This window comes from Lissotriton helveticus, chromosome 11 (assembly GCF_964261635.1).
Source record: "Lissotriton helveticus chromosome 11, aLisHel1.1, whole genome shotgun sequence".
In the NCBI taxonomy this organism is placed as follows: Eukaryota; Metazoa; Chordata; class Amphibia; order Caudata; family Salamandridae; genus Lissotriton; species Lissotriton helveticus.
The window spans coordinates 968,780,346-968,800,239 of NC_136072.1; positions in this window are offsets into that span (position 1 = coordinate 968,780,346).

A 19,894-nucleotide genomic window follows, 5' to 3' on the forward strand; every position below is an offset into this window, starting at 1 on the left:
AAAGGAAAGGAAAAATTGAAGAAAAGTGGCAAAACATACCGAGCAAAAAACCTGCTGGAAAAAAAAATCACACTTCTACCCATTTGCAGCGTGCCTTCCCAAGAATCAAGATTGTGTTTACAGAAAAAAAGGTAGTCATGTCATGACCCGGAACAGAATCTGCCATGTTAGTGAGCAGGCCCGGACTGGCCGTAGCGGGCACCGGGTGTAATGTCGCAGGATGACCTGGTTAATAAAGGCACAGCACACATGTGATTTTGCTATAGTGTCCGGCTACTGCTCTGATGCCACTCCCAGAGCCCTGGGCTTTTATTACAAACGCAGCGTGCCGCCTGCGCGTAGGCTAGGACAGCCCACTGCTCACACGCTCATGGGGGGGGGGATATGAAACCCCTCAAACTTAATACAAAATGAGTTGGCCCGGTGCTGGGCTAAACACTACATTCCTCCTTCACCTAAAAATGAAAAACATTGCATAAACAAATCCATGCATCAGCTATCCTGTCAAAACGTTACAGTCTTTGTAAACCACAAAAACAAATTGGAACAGTCTTACTTGGTCTTGACTGGCATACAGGACCGCCCTACTTCTTTGGCCGGCAGCTGGCAACAAAGTCTCGGTACCTCTGGGATGGTCTCGGACAGGGGCACAGGTGATACCTCCCCTGACTGCCCCTGCCTGGCGGAGTTTGGAATAAGTCCTCAGAACAGTCTATCTCTGCAGGGTCTTGGCTGCTCTGTGCTGCTTGCGACAGGACATCATCCTGGCCTTGTGTGGCAGGGGCGCTCTTTGGGCTGAAGGTTCTGGGCGGCGGATCATCTCTAGACTCTCCGCTTGGATCCTGTGAAGTGTCCTGGTGGTTATCTCTCCGTTCCGGGAATTCTCCGTCTTCATCCATTGGGACTCTTTTGAAGAGCGACACGTTTCTCGTGACCTTTCCTCCCTGCCGGGATGCTGTGACCATAGTACCGTTAATGTGGATCATGGTCCAGGGGTCCAGTTCGAACGGTACTTGGAATTTTCCCCTTGGGTGACGATCCTTTACCAGCACCCGATCGCCAACCTCAATCGGACTGTCGGTGGCTCTTCTCCGACAGGATGCTTCTGCATTTGTCTTTTTTCTTCGTTCCATGGATCAGTTCGGTGAGGCTGGAGATGCTGCCCACGTTGGGTGGTGTGGGATGGTATCTGTGACTACCCTGCCAAAACAGAGGCGGCTTGGCGGGATTCCCATCGTACAATGAGGCATCAGTCTATATTCACGTAGGAATTGATAGAGAGCTAGCTCCAGACTTTGACCATCTGCTAGAGATATCTGGATAGTCTTGTTTAGTGTCCTCATTAGCCGCTTGACTTCTCCGTTCGCTTGGGGCCACCTTGGAGTTATGCATCGATGTTTGATACCGTGAGACAGCAGGTATTCGCCTAGCTCAGTGCCATTGAAGGGCGGCCCATTGTTAGTGCGCAGTTCACCGATGAGGCCATGGGTGGTGATGATCTTTTCCAATTTCGGTATGACTTCCGAGGCGCGGTGGAGGACAGGATCTCCACCTCTGGATACCGTGAGAAGTCGTCCACCACAACGAACATGTATTTTCCACCTGGGAGGCTACCAAAATCTGCGCTGGCTCATTCCTACGGGGATGTCGGCCCCTCTTCGGTGATTACTGGAGCTGGGTGGTCAGGCAGACTGGTTGCAAGACACACGGGGGCACCTCTGGACGATGGCTTCCACGATCCGATCCAGACCAGGGAACCAGAGTTTGCTCCGAAGGCGGTTCTTCGACTTCACTATGCCCTGATGCGCACCGTGAGCTAGGAGGGCTGCTTGTTGGGTGAGGCCGTCTGGTAGCACCAGGCGAGGGCCTCTCAGGAGGCACCCTTCCGGAGAGACTGACAGTTCGTTGCGGACTTGGTGTAAAGCTTTCAACGTTGCTTGGGCTCCAGGGGTACGGAAAGAAGCAGGGCTTTGGAGAGGTTTCCAGTTTCCAGAAGTGATTGCCTGAATGGCGATTTATAAGCAGTCGTCATCTTTGGTGGCTCGCACTACTTCGTTCAGAGAGATAGGCAGCGGCCTGGACCTTTCTACAATCATTGCTACGTACTCCTCCGTAGCAGTGGCTTCCGCCGCTGTGACTGGACGGGCATGTCGTGACAGGAAGTCGGCGGGGTTCTGGGTGCCGGGTCGATATTCCACGGTGAATTGGAATTCCTGGAGTTGGAGCTCCCATTTCTCAATTCGGAGAGGAGGGCGAGTGGAGGATCCCATAAACAGTGGGATGAGAGGCTTGTGGTCCGTTATTACCACAAACGGGTGTCGTTACAAATAGATGTGAAAGTGCCGACACCCCCACAGGATTGCGATGGCCTCGCTCTCAATTTGCGAGTAACGCTGTTCTGTTGTAGTAAGGGTCCTGCTTGCGTAGGCAACAGGGGCCCACTCTCCGCAGGCCTGCTGCTGGGCTAGAACGGCTCCTAGACCTGTTGGCCTGGCGTCCACTACCAGTTGCGACTCATTCCGGGGGTCAAAGTAGGCCAGTGTTGTGTCTGCTGACAGCGCAGCCTTGGTCTTGTGGAAGGAGTCCTGCTGTTCCGGGCCCCACTCCCAGGTGGTGGTGGACTTGGTGAGGTCGCGGAGGGGGCCGGTGAGATCTGCCAGGTCCTTGATGAACCGCCCGCAATAGGTGACCATTCCGAGGAAGCTGCGGACGGCTGTCACCGATGTTGGGGCAGGAGCTTCGTGAATGTCCTTTACTTTTTCTGGATCCGGGCCTATCCCTTGGTCAGAAACGGTATCCAAAGAAACTAATGTCCTTTTGCATGAAGTTGCACTTTTCCCGGTGGAGGGTCAGGCCTCGTTCTTGAAGTCGGGCAAACACCGCTTGGAGGCGCCGGATCTGCTCGTCCAAGGTTGGTGCGTGGACTAAGATATCGTCACTGACGTTTAGGACGCCTTCTAGCCGGTGCAAGACGTTCTGGATGATGTTTTGAAAAACTTCCGCGGCACTTGATATTCCGAAATTGAGCCGGGTGTAACGCCAGAGTCCGGCGTGAGTAGAGAAGGTGGTAATCGGTCGTGAATCCGGGTGTAGGGGGATTTGGTGGTATCCTGACCGCAGATCCATCTTTGAGAACCATTTCGAACCAGATAGCTCCCCAATGATGTCGTCTATCGTGGGCGTTCGCGCTTGATAGCGAGATTGGGAATGCGCATGTCCACGCAGATTCCCACTGTGTCTGGCTGTTGTGGTTTCTTTGCCCCCACAATGGGCGACACCCACGGTGTGGGGCCGCTCACTCTTTCGATGATCCCTGCTCATTCAAGTACTCGTAGTTCCGCTTCTACCTTGGGTCGCAGGTGGAATGTGATGCGTCGGTGCCGGAGGGCCACTGGGGCGACTGATTTGTCTATGTGAAGGTGGATGGCCGGTCCCTTCAAACACCCGATTCCGTCGAACAGGGTCGTGAATTCTTGCACCAAGTGGTCGAGACTGTGGGCTTGGACTGTGAGGGCGAAAGGGATCAGTCCTAGGTCTTGCGCCGTCCGGCATCCTAGTAGGAATCCTGAACCTTCCTAAGATACATAGACTTTGGTCTGCAGGCGGGTGGAATCATGGGATAGGTCTGTTTGGAACATTCCACACAGGCGGAGTGGACGGGTGGTGCCGTAGGCGTACACTTGCACTCTAGTGGGGTTTAGTGCCGGGGCGTTCGTCAGGGTCCGAAATACACTGGCAGCCATTAGATTGATTGTCGCGCCTGTGTCGATTAGAGCTGGTACCACCTGGTCCTGTATGTTGATGGTGCACATGGGTGCTGCAGACGTCGTGGCTGCGAGGGTGTTGAGCATCCGGACATGTATGGAAGCAGTGTCGGCTTTGTCCTCGTCCATGTCGCTTCTGGTGGGGCTGTTCGGGAGCGGTTCCACAGTCCCTACTCTCCTGGGCGGGCCATTCTGTTTCCTCTTCGGTGTTGACCGGCACACACTCGCAAAGTAATTGGCTTTCCCGCAGGCGCTGCAAACTTTGCCTTGCGCTGGGCAGGCTCCATTGTGAGGCGTCAGGCCTCCGCACCACGCACAGGCGCGGCCACGCTATGACTGGGCTGGTTTAGGAGTTCCTCGCCGGGGATGCTTCGGATGGGCATCCGGGGTGTCGGTCTGGAGGGCACACACCGGCTCTGTCTTGATTGCGACGGTAGGCTTGGCCTCCATAGGCGCGGCTCTGGCCTTGGACAGCTCCTTGGACCGTCCGAGCGTGAGGATGTCCCTCATGGCCATATTGTCTTCCTCCAACACCCTCTCGCACAGTTTCGAAGATGCGCAGCCCTGTATGAACTGGGCGCAGATCTCGTCGTCGGCATCAGGGAGGGTCCACGTGCTTGCTAGCTTCTTCAGCCTCGCGTAAAAGACGTCAACGGACTCTTCCGGGAGTTGGCAGGCTTGGCGGAGTAAGAACCTCTCATAGTCGGCGCTGGCGAAGGGCTCGAAGTACGCGGTGATTGCGTCGCGCATCGTGGCATAGTTTCTGGATGGGCCGCCCTCTCTGACCTCCTTCGCGATGTCATGGATGGCTTCCCCTCCGAGGTGCAGCAGCATGGCGCGCCGCCGCGAGGCAGCGATTTCCGGTGCCTCAAAGAAGTTCTCCAGGCGTTCCACCCACTTCTTCCACCTTGCAGCTTGCGATGGCGGTGGGCCCGTGATCGTGAACGGCTCCAGGGGGGGCACGGTGGTCATGACCGCAGGAGATCAGCCTGGGTGGGAAAGGCAGGCCTGCCACTTGGTGGTTCATGCCTAGCACTGGGCGCAGCAGGTGAGGTGTGCAGCGGGGTCCACTGAACCCAAATCATGTGAGATGGGCAGGAGGTTGGCAAAATTGTCCTGGGTAAGCACACTCACACGCGAGATGTGCGGGGAATGGCAGGGGGCCGCACACGCGAGATGCGTGAGAAATGGCAGGGCCTCCGCGTCGGATTTGGATCCACTTCCTTCTCCCCGCAGAGGAGCACAGCGAAGCCGGGGGAATACAGGCCGCACTGGCAGGCGCCTGGGAAGTGTGGCGCTGCGCCGAGGGGCAGCCCCAGACGTCGGAGCGGGCAGTGCTCTCACCGTTTGTGTTCCGGCCCGTCCTTGGGCGGAGTGAGGATCAGGGCCGTTGCCGGGTGTGCGCTCACACGCAGCCGGGGTGTGGGACGGCCGGCAGCAGCAGTGGGCAGGCGAAGACCGAGCGCTGGAGATGGGGAAGCAGCGCTCGGTGGAAGGGCCAGGCCGGGGCAGAGTGTATGAGGGCCCAGGCACGCTCGCGACCCGGGGGCACGGCGCCACATGGTGGAGGCCGGCGGGTGAAGTAGGTCACCCGGGGTCAGACAGCTTGTTGCACCGTAGGCGGCTGCGTCGGGCGCGAGTGGGCATGGTGGGGTGGCGAGACCACCTCGTCGCCAATGTGATGTCGCAGGATGACCTGGTTAATAAAGGCACAGCACACAAGAGATTTTGATATAGTGGCCGGCTACTGCTCTGACGCCACGCCCAGAGCCCTGGGCTTTTATTACAAACTCAGCGTGCCGCCTGCGCATACGCTAGGACAGCCCACTGCTCACACGCTCATGGGGGGGGGTGTATATGAAACCCCTCAAACTTAATACAGAATGAGTTGGCCCGGTGCTGGGCTAAACACTACACCGGGCAATCCCCCGGTGCGCCGCATGGGTGGGGGGCAGTTTTGGACCCCTGGGGGGGCGATTTTGCTACAGGTCCGTTTATCAGCCCTGTAACAAAATCGGCCGCAAACCTGCCCTGGCAGAGAGATCGGCGGCACCCCCAACCCCCGGGGAGGTGGGGGGGGGAGGGCAGCCGAGCACTTTGCCAGGGCCGGTTTTGGTTCCAAGTCCGGCCCTGTTAGTGAGGGACTGATATCCTGCAAGAAACCGTTCCAAGATGTCCACAATGTAGCAATGCCACCCCAAGCCCTTGTATGAAACTGAGAGACTGAGTGAGAAGGTCATCTGCGCTACTTTACGTGTCACTCAGAGTGTCTCACCAGCGGAGCCAGCTCCCAGGAGAAGCCCTAATGCCCACTGTACAGATGAGAGAATTCGATCTGATTGCTCCCTGGTTTAAGTCCCCTCCTTCTATGGGCCAGGACCATAAAGCAAGTAACAGGACTGGCAAAAAGCTGCTATATGTATTTATCATATATAATATTGTTTTTCTTAAAAACAATAGTGTTGCATGAGAGATAAAGCTATCTAAAAGGCTAGACTCAAAATAAGCACATGACTTTTCCAAGGCTTTGGTCTGGAAACCTGAGACTTGTGCAGCTTTTCTACCGTATCCCCAAAGAAATATTTTGTGAATACCAAAAACACTAAAACTACATTTAAGCAGGGGAGCATCCCTTTCCAAGAGCACTTTTGTGTTTACCTGTTTTTTGTGGACTCAACTCCTTTTCATATAAATTTATTTAATGGAGATGCGCCGTTTCCTGTGTGTAGACTCTGAAAATAGGCAACTTGGTGAGCTTTCTCACTCTTTCTGAAGTATTTATCTTTAGTCCAGTCAGGTGTAAGGTCAATGGGGCAGATTTACAATAACTGGCGCATCCCTGCATATCAGCAGGGATGGGCCAGGTTATTGTGCGCCGCGGCTCCGCCACCATGAATGCGCTGCATTTACAATGCGGCGCACCATGGGGCAAAAACGGCATAGATGCGTGACGCATCTGTGCCGTAAAGCCGGCGCATTGCTTTAGTTGAGTCGCAAGCGTGACGCTGCTCCAGCAATGCTCTGTGGGGCCCTATCTGAACAATGCTGCATCAATCCTTACGCCTGCTTAAAGCAGGCACAGGGTATTGACGCAGCATGGGCTCAAAAGTGACTGAGTGAAATCTTGTAGATTTCACTCAGCCACTTTTAGGAGGCGTTCCTGCGCCGGAACGACCCCCCGATCAGGAACACCTACTTCTGGCGCAGGGCTTTATCTCCCAGATGCGTCACGTTGTAAATACCCCGCACCATGGCGCATCTTTTGCGCCGCGGCTGCGGCGTAAAAGAGGCGCAAGGGGCTTGTAAATCTGCCCCAATGTGCGTTGGAAAATGTTGTTGAAGATCTGCAGAGTGACAGTTATTTGGATGTTTACCTTATTTGGATTGCTACTCACTAAATGGTTTCTTGAGAAGAACCATGTCCCTGCTCCTAACTTAGGTACCAATGTCGTGTTGATCACTTGGTTAACTTATTGTATTTTCTTTCTACTTTCTCCTACTTTCCCATTGGAAAAAGTGCTGCTTTTCTTTTTATCTTCTTTCCCACGTTCCTTTATTGTCAAGATTCCAGAGACATATTTGATCATATTCATTCATGTGTCTGCACAAATGGTTTACAGCTACTCATTTGACAAATTGTTTTTTGCTCTTGGCCAGCCCGCTAGAGATATTTTATGCTTTCTACACCCCACAGTATGCCCAGTGGCATGCCCTTCCTCAGTGAGTCCAAGGATTCCTAGCTTTCTTTTTGCCTTTGAGCTATGCAGTCTAGATTAGTTGCTGATCTGAGAGCCCTTATCTGATTAAAATTAGATTTATGGACCTGTTCAATTAATTAATTCCTTTATGTTTTAATGCTCACACAAAAAAAGAATTCACCGTGCCTGAGTTCATGACAAAAGAACAGAAGTGCAGACAGAACGAGCTAAAAGAGTGTCAGCGGCGCTGCATCCGCAGAAAACAGAAGTGTGTAGAGTTGCGATTCGTGCGGCCTTCACTCGTTTCAATGGAGGGCACGCGGCTTCACAGAGATTTACTGCACGCACACGTTTAGATGTGGAGAGCAGCAAGGGAAGGAGCTTCAACACTTAGAGCAGATTCACTTTTTAGTTTTTTTCTTCAGTGAGATGAAGATTTAGGCTTTAGGGATGTGTATGGAAAACATGTTTCTAAGTCTAGGGCATTGTAAAACAAAATTAAAAATATCACCACTTTCAGAATGTTTGCATGACCAGGTCAATGTTGTTGGCAGTGTAAAGATAGTAAGGAAGTATGTAGAGAAATGTTTTGCTTGGGGCTGTGTCAGATACACATTTTAGGGGGTGGCACAATGTTTTGAATTGGATTTGTGAGGTGGGTACGCTGTTAGGTTTAGAGTTCACCTACTCATCTTGCAGCTGCTACCAGAATACTGAATCTCTAACCTCCTCATGTAGTTACATTATTTCTTGGTCTGTCTGTAGTTGCTACATCTCTTTTTGAGGTGTCTGACAGGCCATATGTAATGGTGGGATAGGATCCACTACCACTAAGGCTGTTAGTAAGTACTTCCAGTTCAGGCACTGTAGTCAAAAAATAACTCCCAAGATTCCCACGAAATACCAAGTGAAGACCTAGATAGCTCAACTGTATGAGTGCAGACTACTCACCTGGACTTACCATTCGACCTCACCTATCTGCAGAAATGTTGGAAAAAAGTGTGTGGACCTCCTCCCTCACCACCCCCACCCCCCGAACATATTAAAAAATGATCCTGCACCTAATTGTTAAATTTTAATTTACTTGTAAGTTCATAGTAATGGGCATGTAAATTAAATGCTACTAGTGGGCTGCGGCACTTATTCTGCCACCCACTGAAGTAGCTTGTAGAACATGGCTTTAGTCTGCCTCTGAAGCCTGTAGTGCAGTTTTAATTTGCCAATTCGATCTGGCAAATTACACCTTTTTAATACTTATTACTAAGGAAGACCATAACTGTTCCTAGGGCATGGTCCATGGTATTTAAAAAGTAGATCATGTGTATTTAAGTTTTACATGTCCTTAAGTCGATTTTACTGTTGTAAGGTTATCTCTTCCATAAACTACCAGTGAGCTACCTTATTATGCTTAGTTAGTGATAAATTCAGTTTGGGACATGGTAGTGAAATGATGTCTCCACTCAAATGAATTGTCATTTAAAGTCTTTAACGGTAATGTCGGATTAAGTTACAATTTTGAAAAACTCAATTTTAAATAGTTGGCTTTTTTCTCCCCAAACCAACTGTGCTATTCTGCCAGTCTGCCAGTGTATTTTATTTATTTATTTATTTATTTATTTACATAAGTTAAATAAAACCATTGCATAACAGATAAAATCATTTAAAAAAAATATGATTCTAAACCACAAAAAATAGTACATCCATAGTACTCCAATTGTTTCATGACCAGTTAAAAAGGATTTTACATACAACGTTGTGGCGGGCCCTTCCATCAAAATTCAAGAAAAGTAGGATGGTTTCAGGTGATGTACAAAAAGACACACTTTCCCTGGAGGCCGACCTGTGCAGACAGTATAACCAGAGTTATATCTCCTTAGTTCTCAGGCACTGTAGCCCTCACCCTTTAACAGCATGTATTTGGCCCGAGGGCCAGTTCTCTAGTAAAGTGTATGTGCTCTGTGCAATAGCCAAAAGCTTACAGCTCATGTTGGTAGTGTCCCTTTACTCCGTGACCCCCAAGGCCGTCCGCCTTCCGGTTCTTCTTCCGTTTCCCTTTGGTAGTGCCTGTAATTTCCCTTGATCCGTGTTCTTTATTGAAAGGAATTATGCTTTGTCCCAGTGTGGGACCTGAAACAGTTTTTTGTAGAGTTTGGTACTTTTTGAGTCCCAAACACTGAGGTACCCAATCCTGTGCTGTGGGGTCCCTATCCAAAAATAAATAGATCTTTTCGGAGTGCTGTGGGCTCCGTTCATGATGTGACTTAGCTGGTGTAACAATGTGGTCTCCTAATTTCGTTTTAGTGCAGCAAAAGGACCATACCCAGATTGTCATTTGAAGTAGTCCAGTATCAGTTATTGTAGCTCAAGTGGGCATTGAAGAGTACCAAGACAGGGATGGAAAGCCTCTCTGAGGGTTTGTACGAATCTCACACAGCGATCCATGGTGGAGAGATCCTTTAAAGTAAGGCATATTGCTGAGGCCTCTAGGCAGGTATCTTACTCCTTCCCTCAAGAATAGACCCCTAAGAAGGTTTCTCTTTGCATGGGCTATGGCGGGACAAAAACATAAAAAATGTAGCCATGATTCATGTTGATAATTACAAAGCCTACAAGCTCCTCCAGGTGTGTAGTTGTCCCATGCCTGGTTGAAATCTGCAATCAGTCTGGCCAGCTGCCGCATATACATTCATTCTACCACAGGTGAGGCACACGCTTATTTAATGACCTTTGTGGTTTACCTAGACAAGGATTGTTTTTTTTATTTGAGTGGGGCTTCCACTCCTCTGAATAATAACTCAATTTCTTACAAGCATCAGTCAATTAACCAAATTTAGAATCTGCTTAGAACCTGGCACTACTTCTTCAGCAGACAAGCGTTCATCTATACTAAATAGTGACCCTGACAATCCTTCAGAAAATATCTCTCAGCCCTGTATAGAAACAAATTCAAAAATCTTGACCAAAGTTTGGTGGAAGAAACTTATGAATTCTATAACCCCATGAGTGTTGGAATACACAACGTCTGCAACAGTTCCGAAATAATGTAATCTATGTGGTTTTATGCAAAGGGAGGGCAAAAAGAACATACTGTATATGTCGCTGATATATGTGGGGTGTATAGAACATCTATGTTCATAGGACCATCTATGTTCAGACTGTTTGCCTTCGAACATCAATCCCCAATACCCCATCCTTTTCACAAACAAGGGTGAGGGTTTCATCATTTCCCATAACTCCCCTTGTGACAGCAGAGACCACCATACTGGCTCTCAAGCCAGTAGAACTCCACCAATCCTGAAGAAGAAAAAGCTTTATATATCTTTGGAAGGTAAAGCACCTGGTGAGCGCGCTGTTTTTCTTTCCTTGAGTTGTGCCCTCAGTGTGGTGTGGCATGTGTTATAAAGGGGGGTCTCTAGTTGGCAGACGTAGGTACCTTTGTCCAAATAGGGACTATTGCTTCTAGTCAGGGTAAAGGGGATACACACTTTAGATATCCCCTGCTCACCCCCTGGGTAGCTTGGCACGAGCAGACAGACTTATCCCAAAGGCAATGTGTGAAGTCTTTGTATTCAAAACACACAGTGATACAGTTATAATACAAATAATGTACACCACACCAGTTTAGAAAAATAAAGTATCTTTATCTAAACTCAACAAGTCCAAAATGACAAAAATGTAACATACATGTAATAAGAATATGACTTTAAAAGGGTTTGAAATAACTTGGCCTATAGAAAACTATGGATACGTGCTTTCTCTCAAAGTACCTGTAGTTGTGACAAAATTCACAAGGCCAAACACCAGCAGAGATGGGAAGCATAGAAAACCGTAGAGATGCGTCAGTTCCTGAGACTATGGGAAGGTGAGGCGACAGTTCTGCTGCACTTAGAAGCAGTGATGCGTCGAATCCGGTCTGTAGGTGGAAGTGATGCATTGATTCTGACACAGTTCTGTTCCACGGGTGATGCATTGGGAAAACTTGCAGCACAGGTATGATACGTGGAAATCCGGGATGCATCGGTGAGGGATGCAGCAGTGAGGTGCGGTGCTGAGTCCGTTTCTCCAGCCACGATCCCGCAATGCAACTGTTCTTGTAGCGGTGACAGCCGCGGTTTCGGCAGCGGCAATGCATGAAAATCCTTCCCGCACAGCAGTGCTGCGTCGGAAAAACAGCAGCAAGAAGAGCGATGAGTCGATTTTCTCGTAGTTGTGTTGCTTTTCCAGCTTCCAACAGCAGGAAAAGCCTCCAGAGGCCCAACACAGTCACAAGCACCTCTTGGCAGGTCAGAAATACCAGCAAGAAAGTTCAGGGGAGCTGGGGGTCAAGTCTTTGAATCTCTGAGACTTCAGAACAGGAGGCAAGCTCTATTGGAGATCTTTCTCAAGCAGGGGGGCACAGCCCATAGCAAAGTCCTTGTCCTTTCCTTGGCAGAAACAGCTACTGCAGACCAATCCCAGACCAATCCCAGACCAATCCCAGACAGCACACAGCAAAGGGGCAGTACTCCTCCTCCTGTTTCTCCAGCTCTTCTCCTTGGCAAAGGTTTTTCTTGATTCCAGAAGTAATCTAAAGTTCTGGGGTTTTAGGTCTAATACATATACCCCAAAATGTCTTAGTTCTCTTTGTGCAAGAATCTCTGAGCCCAAGTCCTAACCAGTTCTGTCCTCACTGATGCAGTATGACCACAAGGGGTGAAAACAGCATTGGCAAGGGAGACCTTCAGCTACTCTAAATTCCGCCAAGGTCTTTTCAGCACAGCTCTGAGTAATCCAGTAAGGGCCAGGCACATCTAAACAGTGAATGCACATCCCCAGCCCCTGTCACTCCAAACCCAGACAGTCAATACACAAACAGGAAGAAGTACACAGAATGGTTAAACAAGAAAATTCCTACTTTCTAAAAGTGTCATTTTCAAACACACAATTTAAAAACCATCTCTACTAAAAAATGTGGTATTAAATTCTGAGTTCAGAGAGCCTAAACTTCATTTCTTCATTTTGTCCCAATGGAAAGTTATACTTGTAAGATGTTCTAAAGCATGTCCCTTTCTATCCTATGGGGCAAGATAGCCTATCAATAGTGAAAAAAGAAATTGGCAGTATTTTACTATCAGGAGATGTCACACACACTTGGGCCTACCGTAGGGGTGCCTTACATGTAAGAAAAGGGAAGGATAGAGCCTGGCAAGTGCACCCACTTGCCAAGTTTATATAGCAGGTAACAAACTGCGCACAGACTCTGCAGTAGCAGGTCTGAGATCCTTTTTCCGGGCTACTCATGTGGGTGGCACAATCAGTGCTGCATACCCACTAGTAGCATTTGATTTACATGCCCAGGCACACTCAGTTCACTCTACTAGGGACTTACCAGTAAATAAAATATGCCAATCATGGATAAGCAAACACGTTCACAATTTACACAGAGAGCATATGCACTTGAGCACTGATTAGCAGTGGGAAGGTGCCCAGAGTCCTAAACCCAACAACACCCCAGGCCAGGAAAAATTAGGAGGAAGAAGCAAAAAGTTTGGGGATAACACTGAAAAAAGGGCCAAGTACAAAACAACTCCCTTCCAGCCTAAAGCTTCTTTGCTTGGGGTGATAGAACATGCAACCTGGTCCACAACAGCAGGGGTCTATTCCCGTTCTACACCTTCCTGAACCCATTTGGATCTCTCTATCCATACTCTCAGGGCCCACTAAGCTGATCCATGGGGAACCCTTCTCATCTGTGGACCCCACCTGTGCAGCGCCTTAACTAACTTTGCTCACAGATGTGTCCCAACAGGCAGACAGTACCCACATAGCCAACACAGTGGTGGGGCCCAGTCTACCCCCGGGGTGGGACACCTGTCCCCCTCCCAGGGGCAACTCTGTCCACCGGACAGCAAGCCAGAGTGGCCACTGACAACTGTCAGTAATTAGAGCTAGGCCTCATGTCTTTCAGGCCTCTGTAAACTCTGTAGTGTGTGAGAGTGGTAGACCCAGGTGCTTTGCACCCTTTCTTCATTCTCCCTTCTGCCAAGTCAGGTATGGCATCCTGACACTGCACCACCAGCCCAGGGTCGATACCCTGCGGCTGGACAGGAGACTGGGTGGGCTCTCCCACACCCGATCCTTCTCCCCAGGGCTCTGCACCCTCCCACCTAGAGCAGCATCCCAGAAGACAAAATGGTTAAGGAACTGCTAGCAGTCATCCTTTCCTCCAAGTCAGGGGGGACACCCTGAACCTGGTCCTCCAACCCAGGGTATGTACCCTTAGGCTGGACCTGTGCCTGGCAACCAAGGAAATCCAGGGGAGTACACCACCCCCCAAAGGGAAATACACTCCTCATGAGCTATGCGAGCGTCTGCCTGGTGCAGGTCAAGCCTCCTGTCCACCTGGCAGAGCATGAAGACGCCCCAGGCCAGAAATGACCTCACCAGGGTCAGTCCCGGGGTACTCTGACCTCAGAGCTGGCAACTCCTGAACCACTGGTCCTTCCACTTTGAACTGTGTCCACCCTCACTTTTTTCTCTGGACTCATGCACCCTCCCAACTGGAGCGGTGTTGTCAGACACTAAACCGAAGGGATGCTTTTTACAGCAGCCCTCCCCAGTTCAACTGATGCCTTGGGATCCCCCTCAGGGGATGACCTCCTTGTGCAGATGAGCTCCCACTCCTGGTGTTTACTCATGGAACCAACCAGGCCCTGGGACTAGGGCTTGGGCACCTTGGGACACAGCCCACTCCTATTTCTTCTCCTCTGAGACAGGACGTGAGACCCTACACCCCTCCCACTAAACTGGGACCTATCTGGGCTACCACAAACCTCCCCTACCTCACTTGGTTGGGGAAAACCTGAGCCATCCCTGTCACGAGCTGCTCCCGGCGCTCTCGTGTCCACCACCAGAGGGCTGAACTGTAGGACTCTCCAGTGTTCTAATACGCTTCCACACCCTTTCCTTCATGCACATACTGACTTCCAGCTATTTGGACTCTACTTGGAAATGGCCATCCATTCCCAATCCATGTTGGGTTTTGTGGAAGCCAGCCTGCTCATGCTTGAATCCAGCCTGCTCATGCCTGAAACTCCATTACCTAGAATTGGCTGCTCAGTACTTCATCTCCACCCCCGCAGGCCAAGGATTGATGGAGGAATTCAGCTCACCTGTGGCTGGCTGCTGCTAGCCTGCTCACACCTGATGCATGTGATTAATGTGAACTCTTTTAAGCCCCAGCTCCCTTCAGTCCAGGTTTGGTCATTGTAGCTGTGTTCCTCTGAGACCGACCCTTGTTTCCTGAGGTTTTGATAGCCTTGTTCCAAGTGTTTCCTGAGCTTTAGTTACTTATTGTTCCTGATCTGTTGCTGTTTTCCTTGCTCCTGAATTAGCACTGCCTGAAGTGCTACATTGACTCCTTCTTAGCATTCCTTGTTCCTGAGCTGCTGAAGTTTTCCTTGTTCCTGAACTAGCACTGCCTGCAGTGCTACCTTGACTCCTGAGATTTGCTCAATTCTAGCTCCTGTTACAGCACTGCCTTCAGTGCTACTTTGTTTTCTTGATTCTGAACCAGCACTATTCTAGTATACCCTTTAAACTCCCCTTCTGTTTATCCTTTTCCAGTCCCTGCTTTTCTTATCATGTCCTTGGTTCCATTTCCTAGTTTACTGTCTTTCTATTCCTGCTGTCTTGCTTCTATGCTTCTATTCCCTTGTATGTTTGTTACTTGCTTTCTGTCAAGTTTGTCCTGTGATATCCTTCCTTTCATGTTAAGCACTCCTCCTTGCTAGCTCTTTGTCTATTGTGCTTGTATTTAGTTATACCACCTTGATGTTACTGCATTGTGTGTTCCTGTTTCATTGCCAGGATACGTGGGCACAGCTGACAACCTCGGTGGTGTTTTCTTGTTCACTGTGAGTATTGTCTTTGAGTTACATTTATAACATCACCATAGGTATACGCGCCACAGACCCTGCCTTTGCATGCATATCCTATATGTGGGTAATTGCAGTCAGTATCTGTAACAGCAATTGTGGATGAGGAACTTACTGAGCTCCAGTCTTACCATGTGGAGCTCCTGAGTGCTTTACCCTACACTCCCTTTATTGTTAATATTTTTTCGTATATATGTCTTGCACATTTGTCCTGGGTGAAGTTATTCTGAATGCTAAATCACCTCATGAGCACCTGTCCTTTCTGACTCTTAGCCATCTTGTTCCTTCATGCAGGCTTCCCCTTTGCATCCCTTTTCTCCTCTGACTTCCTGCATGATCCTGGGCAGCGCTGTACTCCCCTTTTTGCGTACATTTTTTAACAAGTCACCAGTACTTGCACAAGTCCCTGACTCTGTTCTAGACATAGTCCCGGACAGTCCCTGACAATCCCCTTCAGGATCACTCTCAAAGCTTCTTCAGACCCTCTGTAATCCACCAAAAGGTCTGCCTCCAGTGCAAGTTCCCTGGGGTCAGAGAACTCACACTCCACCGGCTGTTGGCATAGCTCAGGAAAACAGGCACTTAAAATATGCTCTCCAACTATTGAATCATACAGCCCCACACACGTGTTCACCAAGCTACTCTTAGCCTCACCCTTCCAGTGCCTCACACAAGTACCTCACATCACCCTCTTGAGACTGGTAAGACAGTGTCTGACTGTCTGTCACTCAACCCATACTCTTCTGTGCGGTCTCCATACTCACATACCAAGGCTTCTACTATGGGGGAACCCCTCTCCCTGCACCTCTCATCTAGAGTCTGTACCCACCACAAGGAATATGAACCCCTGTGCGAGTTCCTCAATACACCTCAGGGACGCTGTGCACCACTGGAGCTACCTCCTAACCCTGAATCACTTGGTGTAGGTCAACCCCCTCCTTCAAGTCAGGTGCCACATCTCTGGGTGTGGGTACTTCTCCTTCAGCACTAGATACACATTTTTTGCTGCCACCATCTGAGTTGGACTCCACCTCCAACCCAGCCAAACTCACTTCATGAGCTGTACACATTTCTTCTTTTTAGCTAAGACACTCATGGCCTCAAGCCTTCTGAGCTCCTCATCAAGCTCTCTCACTCTTAGCACATGTGGCAAGATCATTTTCTTCTCTTCCAAGGCATACACGTTCTTGCTTTCCTCTGCCTTTGCCAGGAGCCTCATGACCTCCAACTCATGATCTCTGCCCTTTGCCTTTCCTCCCAATCCTCTGGAGAAAAAATCCTGGAAGAATATTTGCTGCCAGCCCTAGAGGCTGCTCTCCCAACAGGCAAATCATGGTATCTGAATCGACCTTGTGGCACACCCCCATTCACATCTGCATCATCTGTCTCCCAAACTTCTCCGTCCTCTCACCAGGTCCCTAAGTCCTTCAGTAGCTCCTCTTTCCTAAAGTTGGTCCTCATGGGACATTCAAAGCTCTTGCAGAATTGCTTAAGTTGCTCTACTTTGTAACTACTGAACATTTCAACGCGAAACACAAATTCTGTAGCCTCACTTGTGGGTTTACCCTTTAGAGACATGGTGCGTGGATACTTCAAGGGTCAGAGCAAAAATAGAACCAACAATAAGTATGTGGTTGCGTAGTGGTCTGCACTAAACTAGTGATCTACACCAATCATTGTGAGTCAAGTACAAATACAAGTTCAAATCCCACCTCTGACCACCAATGTTAGAAACGGGGGTCTCTAGTTGGCAGAGGTAGGTTCCTTTGTCCAAATAGGGTAACTTGCTTCTGGTCAGGGTAAAGGGGATACACACTTTAGATACCCCCTGCTCACCCCCTGGGTAGCTTGAAACGCACGAGCAGACAGACTTATCCCAAAGGCAATGTGTAAAGTATGTGTACTCAAAACACACAGTAATATGGTGATAACACCGCAAATGGACACCACACCAGTTTAGAAAAATAAAGCATCTTTATCTAAACTCAAATAGACCAAAACGACAAAACTCCAATACACATGTAATAAGAATCTGACTTTAAAAAGGTTTCAAACAACTTGGCCCATAGAAAACGATGAATGCGTGATTTCTCTCAAACATTCTGTAGTTGTGACAAAATTCACAAGGCCAAACAGCTGTAGAGATGGGAAGCGTTGAAAACAAAGATACGTCAGTTCCTGAGACCATGGGGAGGTGATGCGACAGTTCTGCTGCACACAGGAAAAGTGATGCGTCAAATCCAGTCTGTAGGGGGAAGTGATGCATCGCTTCCGAGACTGTTCTGGTCCGTGGGTGATGAGTTGGGGAAACTTGCCGCACAAGTAAAATGCGTGAAAATCCGTGATGCCTCAGCGATTGATGCGGCGGCATTGAGCAGCGCTGCATCAGGTTCTTCAGCCACGAGCCTTCGATGCGTCTGTTCTTGGAGAGGCAACAGGCGCTGCATTGGTTTCGGCAGTGGTGCCGTGATGCATGGAGATTCTTCTTGTACAGCAGTGCTGCGTCGGAAAAGCAGCCGTAAGAAGAACGATGCATTGATTTTCTTGTAGTTGCATTGCTTTACCAGATTCCAACAGCAGGAACAACCTTCAGAGGCCCAACACAGTCACAGGCACCTCTCGGCAGGTCAAAACTCCCAGCAAGGAAGTGCAGGGGAGCTCGGGATGATGTCTTTGTGTCCCTGAGTCTTCAGAACAGGAGGAAAGCTTACTCAAGCCCTTGGAGATCTTCCTCAAGCAAGGGGACACAGCACACAGCAACGTCCTTGTCCTTTCCTTGGCAGAAACAGCTACTGCACGCCAACCCCGGACAACACAAAGCACAGGAGCAGTACTCCTACTCCAGTTTCTCCAGCTCTTCTCCTTTGCAAAGGTTTCTCTTGATTCCAGAAGTAGTCTAAAGTTATGGGGCTTTAGGTCTAATACCTAAACCCCAAAATGTCTTAATTCTCTTTGTGCAAGTTTCTCTGACACCAGCCCAAACCAGTTCTGTCCTCACTGGTGCAGTATGATCACAGGGGTGGAGAAAGCATTGGGCAAGGGAAACAGGCCCTATTCAGGTGCAAGGAAATCTCCTCCCACTACTCTAAATTCAGCCAAGGTCTATTCAGCCCAGATCTGAGTCATCCAGAAAGGGCCAGGCACATCTCAACCCCCCCAATGGCTGTCTACAGTGAATGGACATCCCTAGCCCCTGTCACTTCAAAGGCAGACAGTCAATACACAAACAGGAAGAGGCACACAGAATGGTTAAACAAGAAAATGCCTACGTTCTAAAAGTTTCATTTTCAAACACATAATTTAAAAACAATATTTACTAAAAGATTTGTTATTAAATTCTGAGTTCAGAGAACCTAAACTTTTTTTCTCTGTTTTGTCCCAATGGAAAGTTATACTTGTAAGATGTTACAAAGCATTTTCCATTCTTTCCTATGGGGCAAGATAGCCTTTCAATAGTGAAAAGCGATATTGGCAGTGTTTGACAATCAAGACATGTCACACACACCAGTACATGTACTACCTTTCACATATACTGCACCCTGCCCAGGGGGGTACCTTGGGTCTACCATAGGAGTGCCTTACAATTTAAGAAAAGGGACGGTTAGAGCCTGGCAAGTGGGTGCACTTGCCAAGTCGAGATTGGCAGTTAGCAAACTGCGCACAAACACTGCAGTGACAGGTCTAACATACCTTTTTAGGGCTACTCATGTGGGTGGCACAATCAGTGCTGCAGGCCCACTAGTAGCATTTGATTTACAGGCCCTGGCACACTTAGTGCACTCTACTAGGGGCTTACAAGTAAATAAAATATGCCAACCCTGGATAAACATTCATGGTCACAATTTACACACAGAGCATAGGCACTTTATGAAATGAAATGATTACGCACTTGTATAGCGCACGACTACCCGTAGGCATCTCAGCGCTTGTACGAATACCGCCGAGGAACCCTTCCTGGCCTTTCCCTGTGAGGAGCGCACTCCTGGGCCCCCCCAAGGTGAAGTCAGGCATCCTCAGCGTTGTTGGGGCGTTGTAGAGATTAAGCAAGCTATTGCCCAGAGGTGCAGAGTGGGACTCATGATTAGAATAGGCACCGAGGCGAGAATTATCAGGTTGGAGGAAATTGAGCCCGAGACCCGCCGAGGCGGGAATTGAACCCTGGTCCCGGCCAGACTACTGCATCAGGGTCTGCCGCTCTAACCATTGAGCCACACTTCTCTACTTCTCTACTTTAGCACTGCTGATTAGCAGTGGGAAAGTGGGGGGTCACAGCGGGGGTACCTACTACCAAAGAGACACAGCCGTGAGGGCAACGGCGTCCAGGGGCCGTGAAAACATCAGCGCTCTGTCATTCTGCGCCCAGGTCCGCTACCGCGCCGTGAGGGCAACGGCCAGCGGACTCCAACACCCAGGTGCCCCGGCGTCGCACCTGTGACGTCACCAACAGCGCACGGAGGCGCTACAAAGCAGCGGGGCGTGCTCAGCTCCGTGGGGGTCACAGCGGGGGTACCTACTA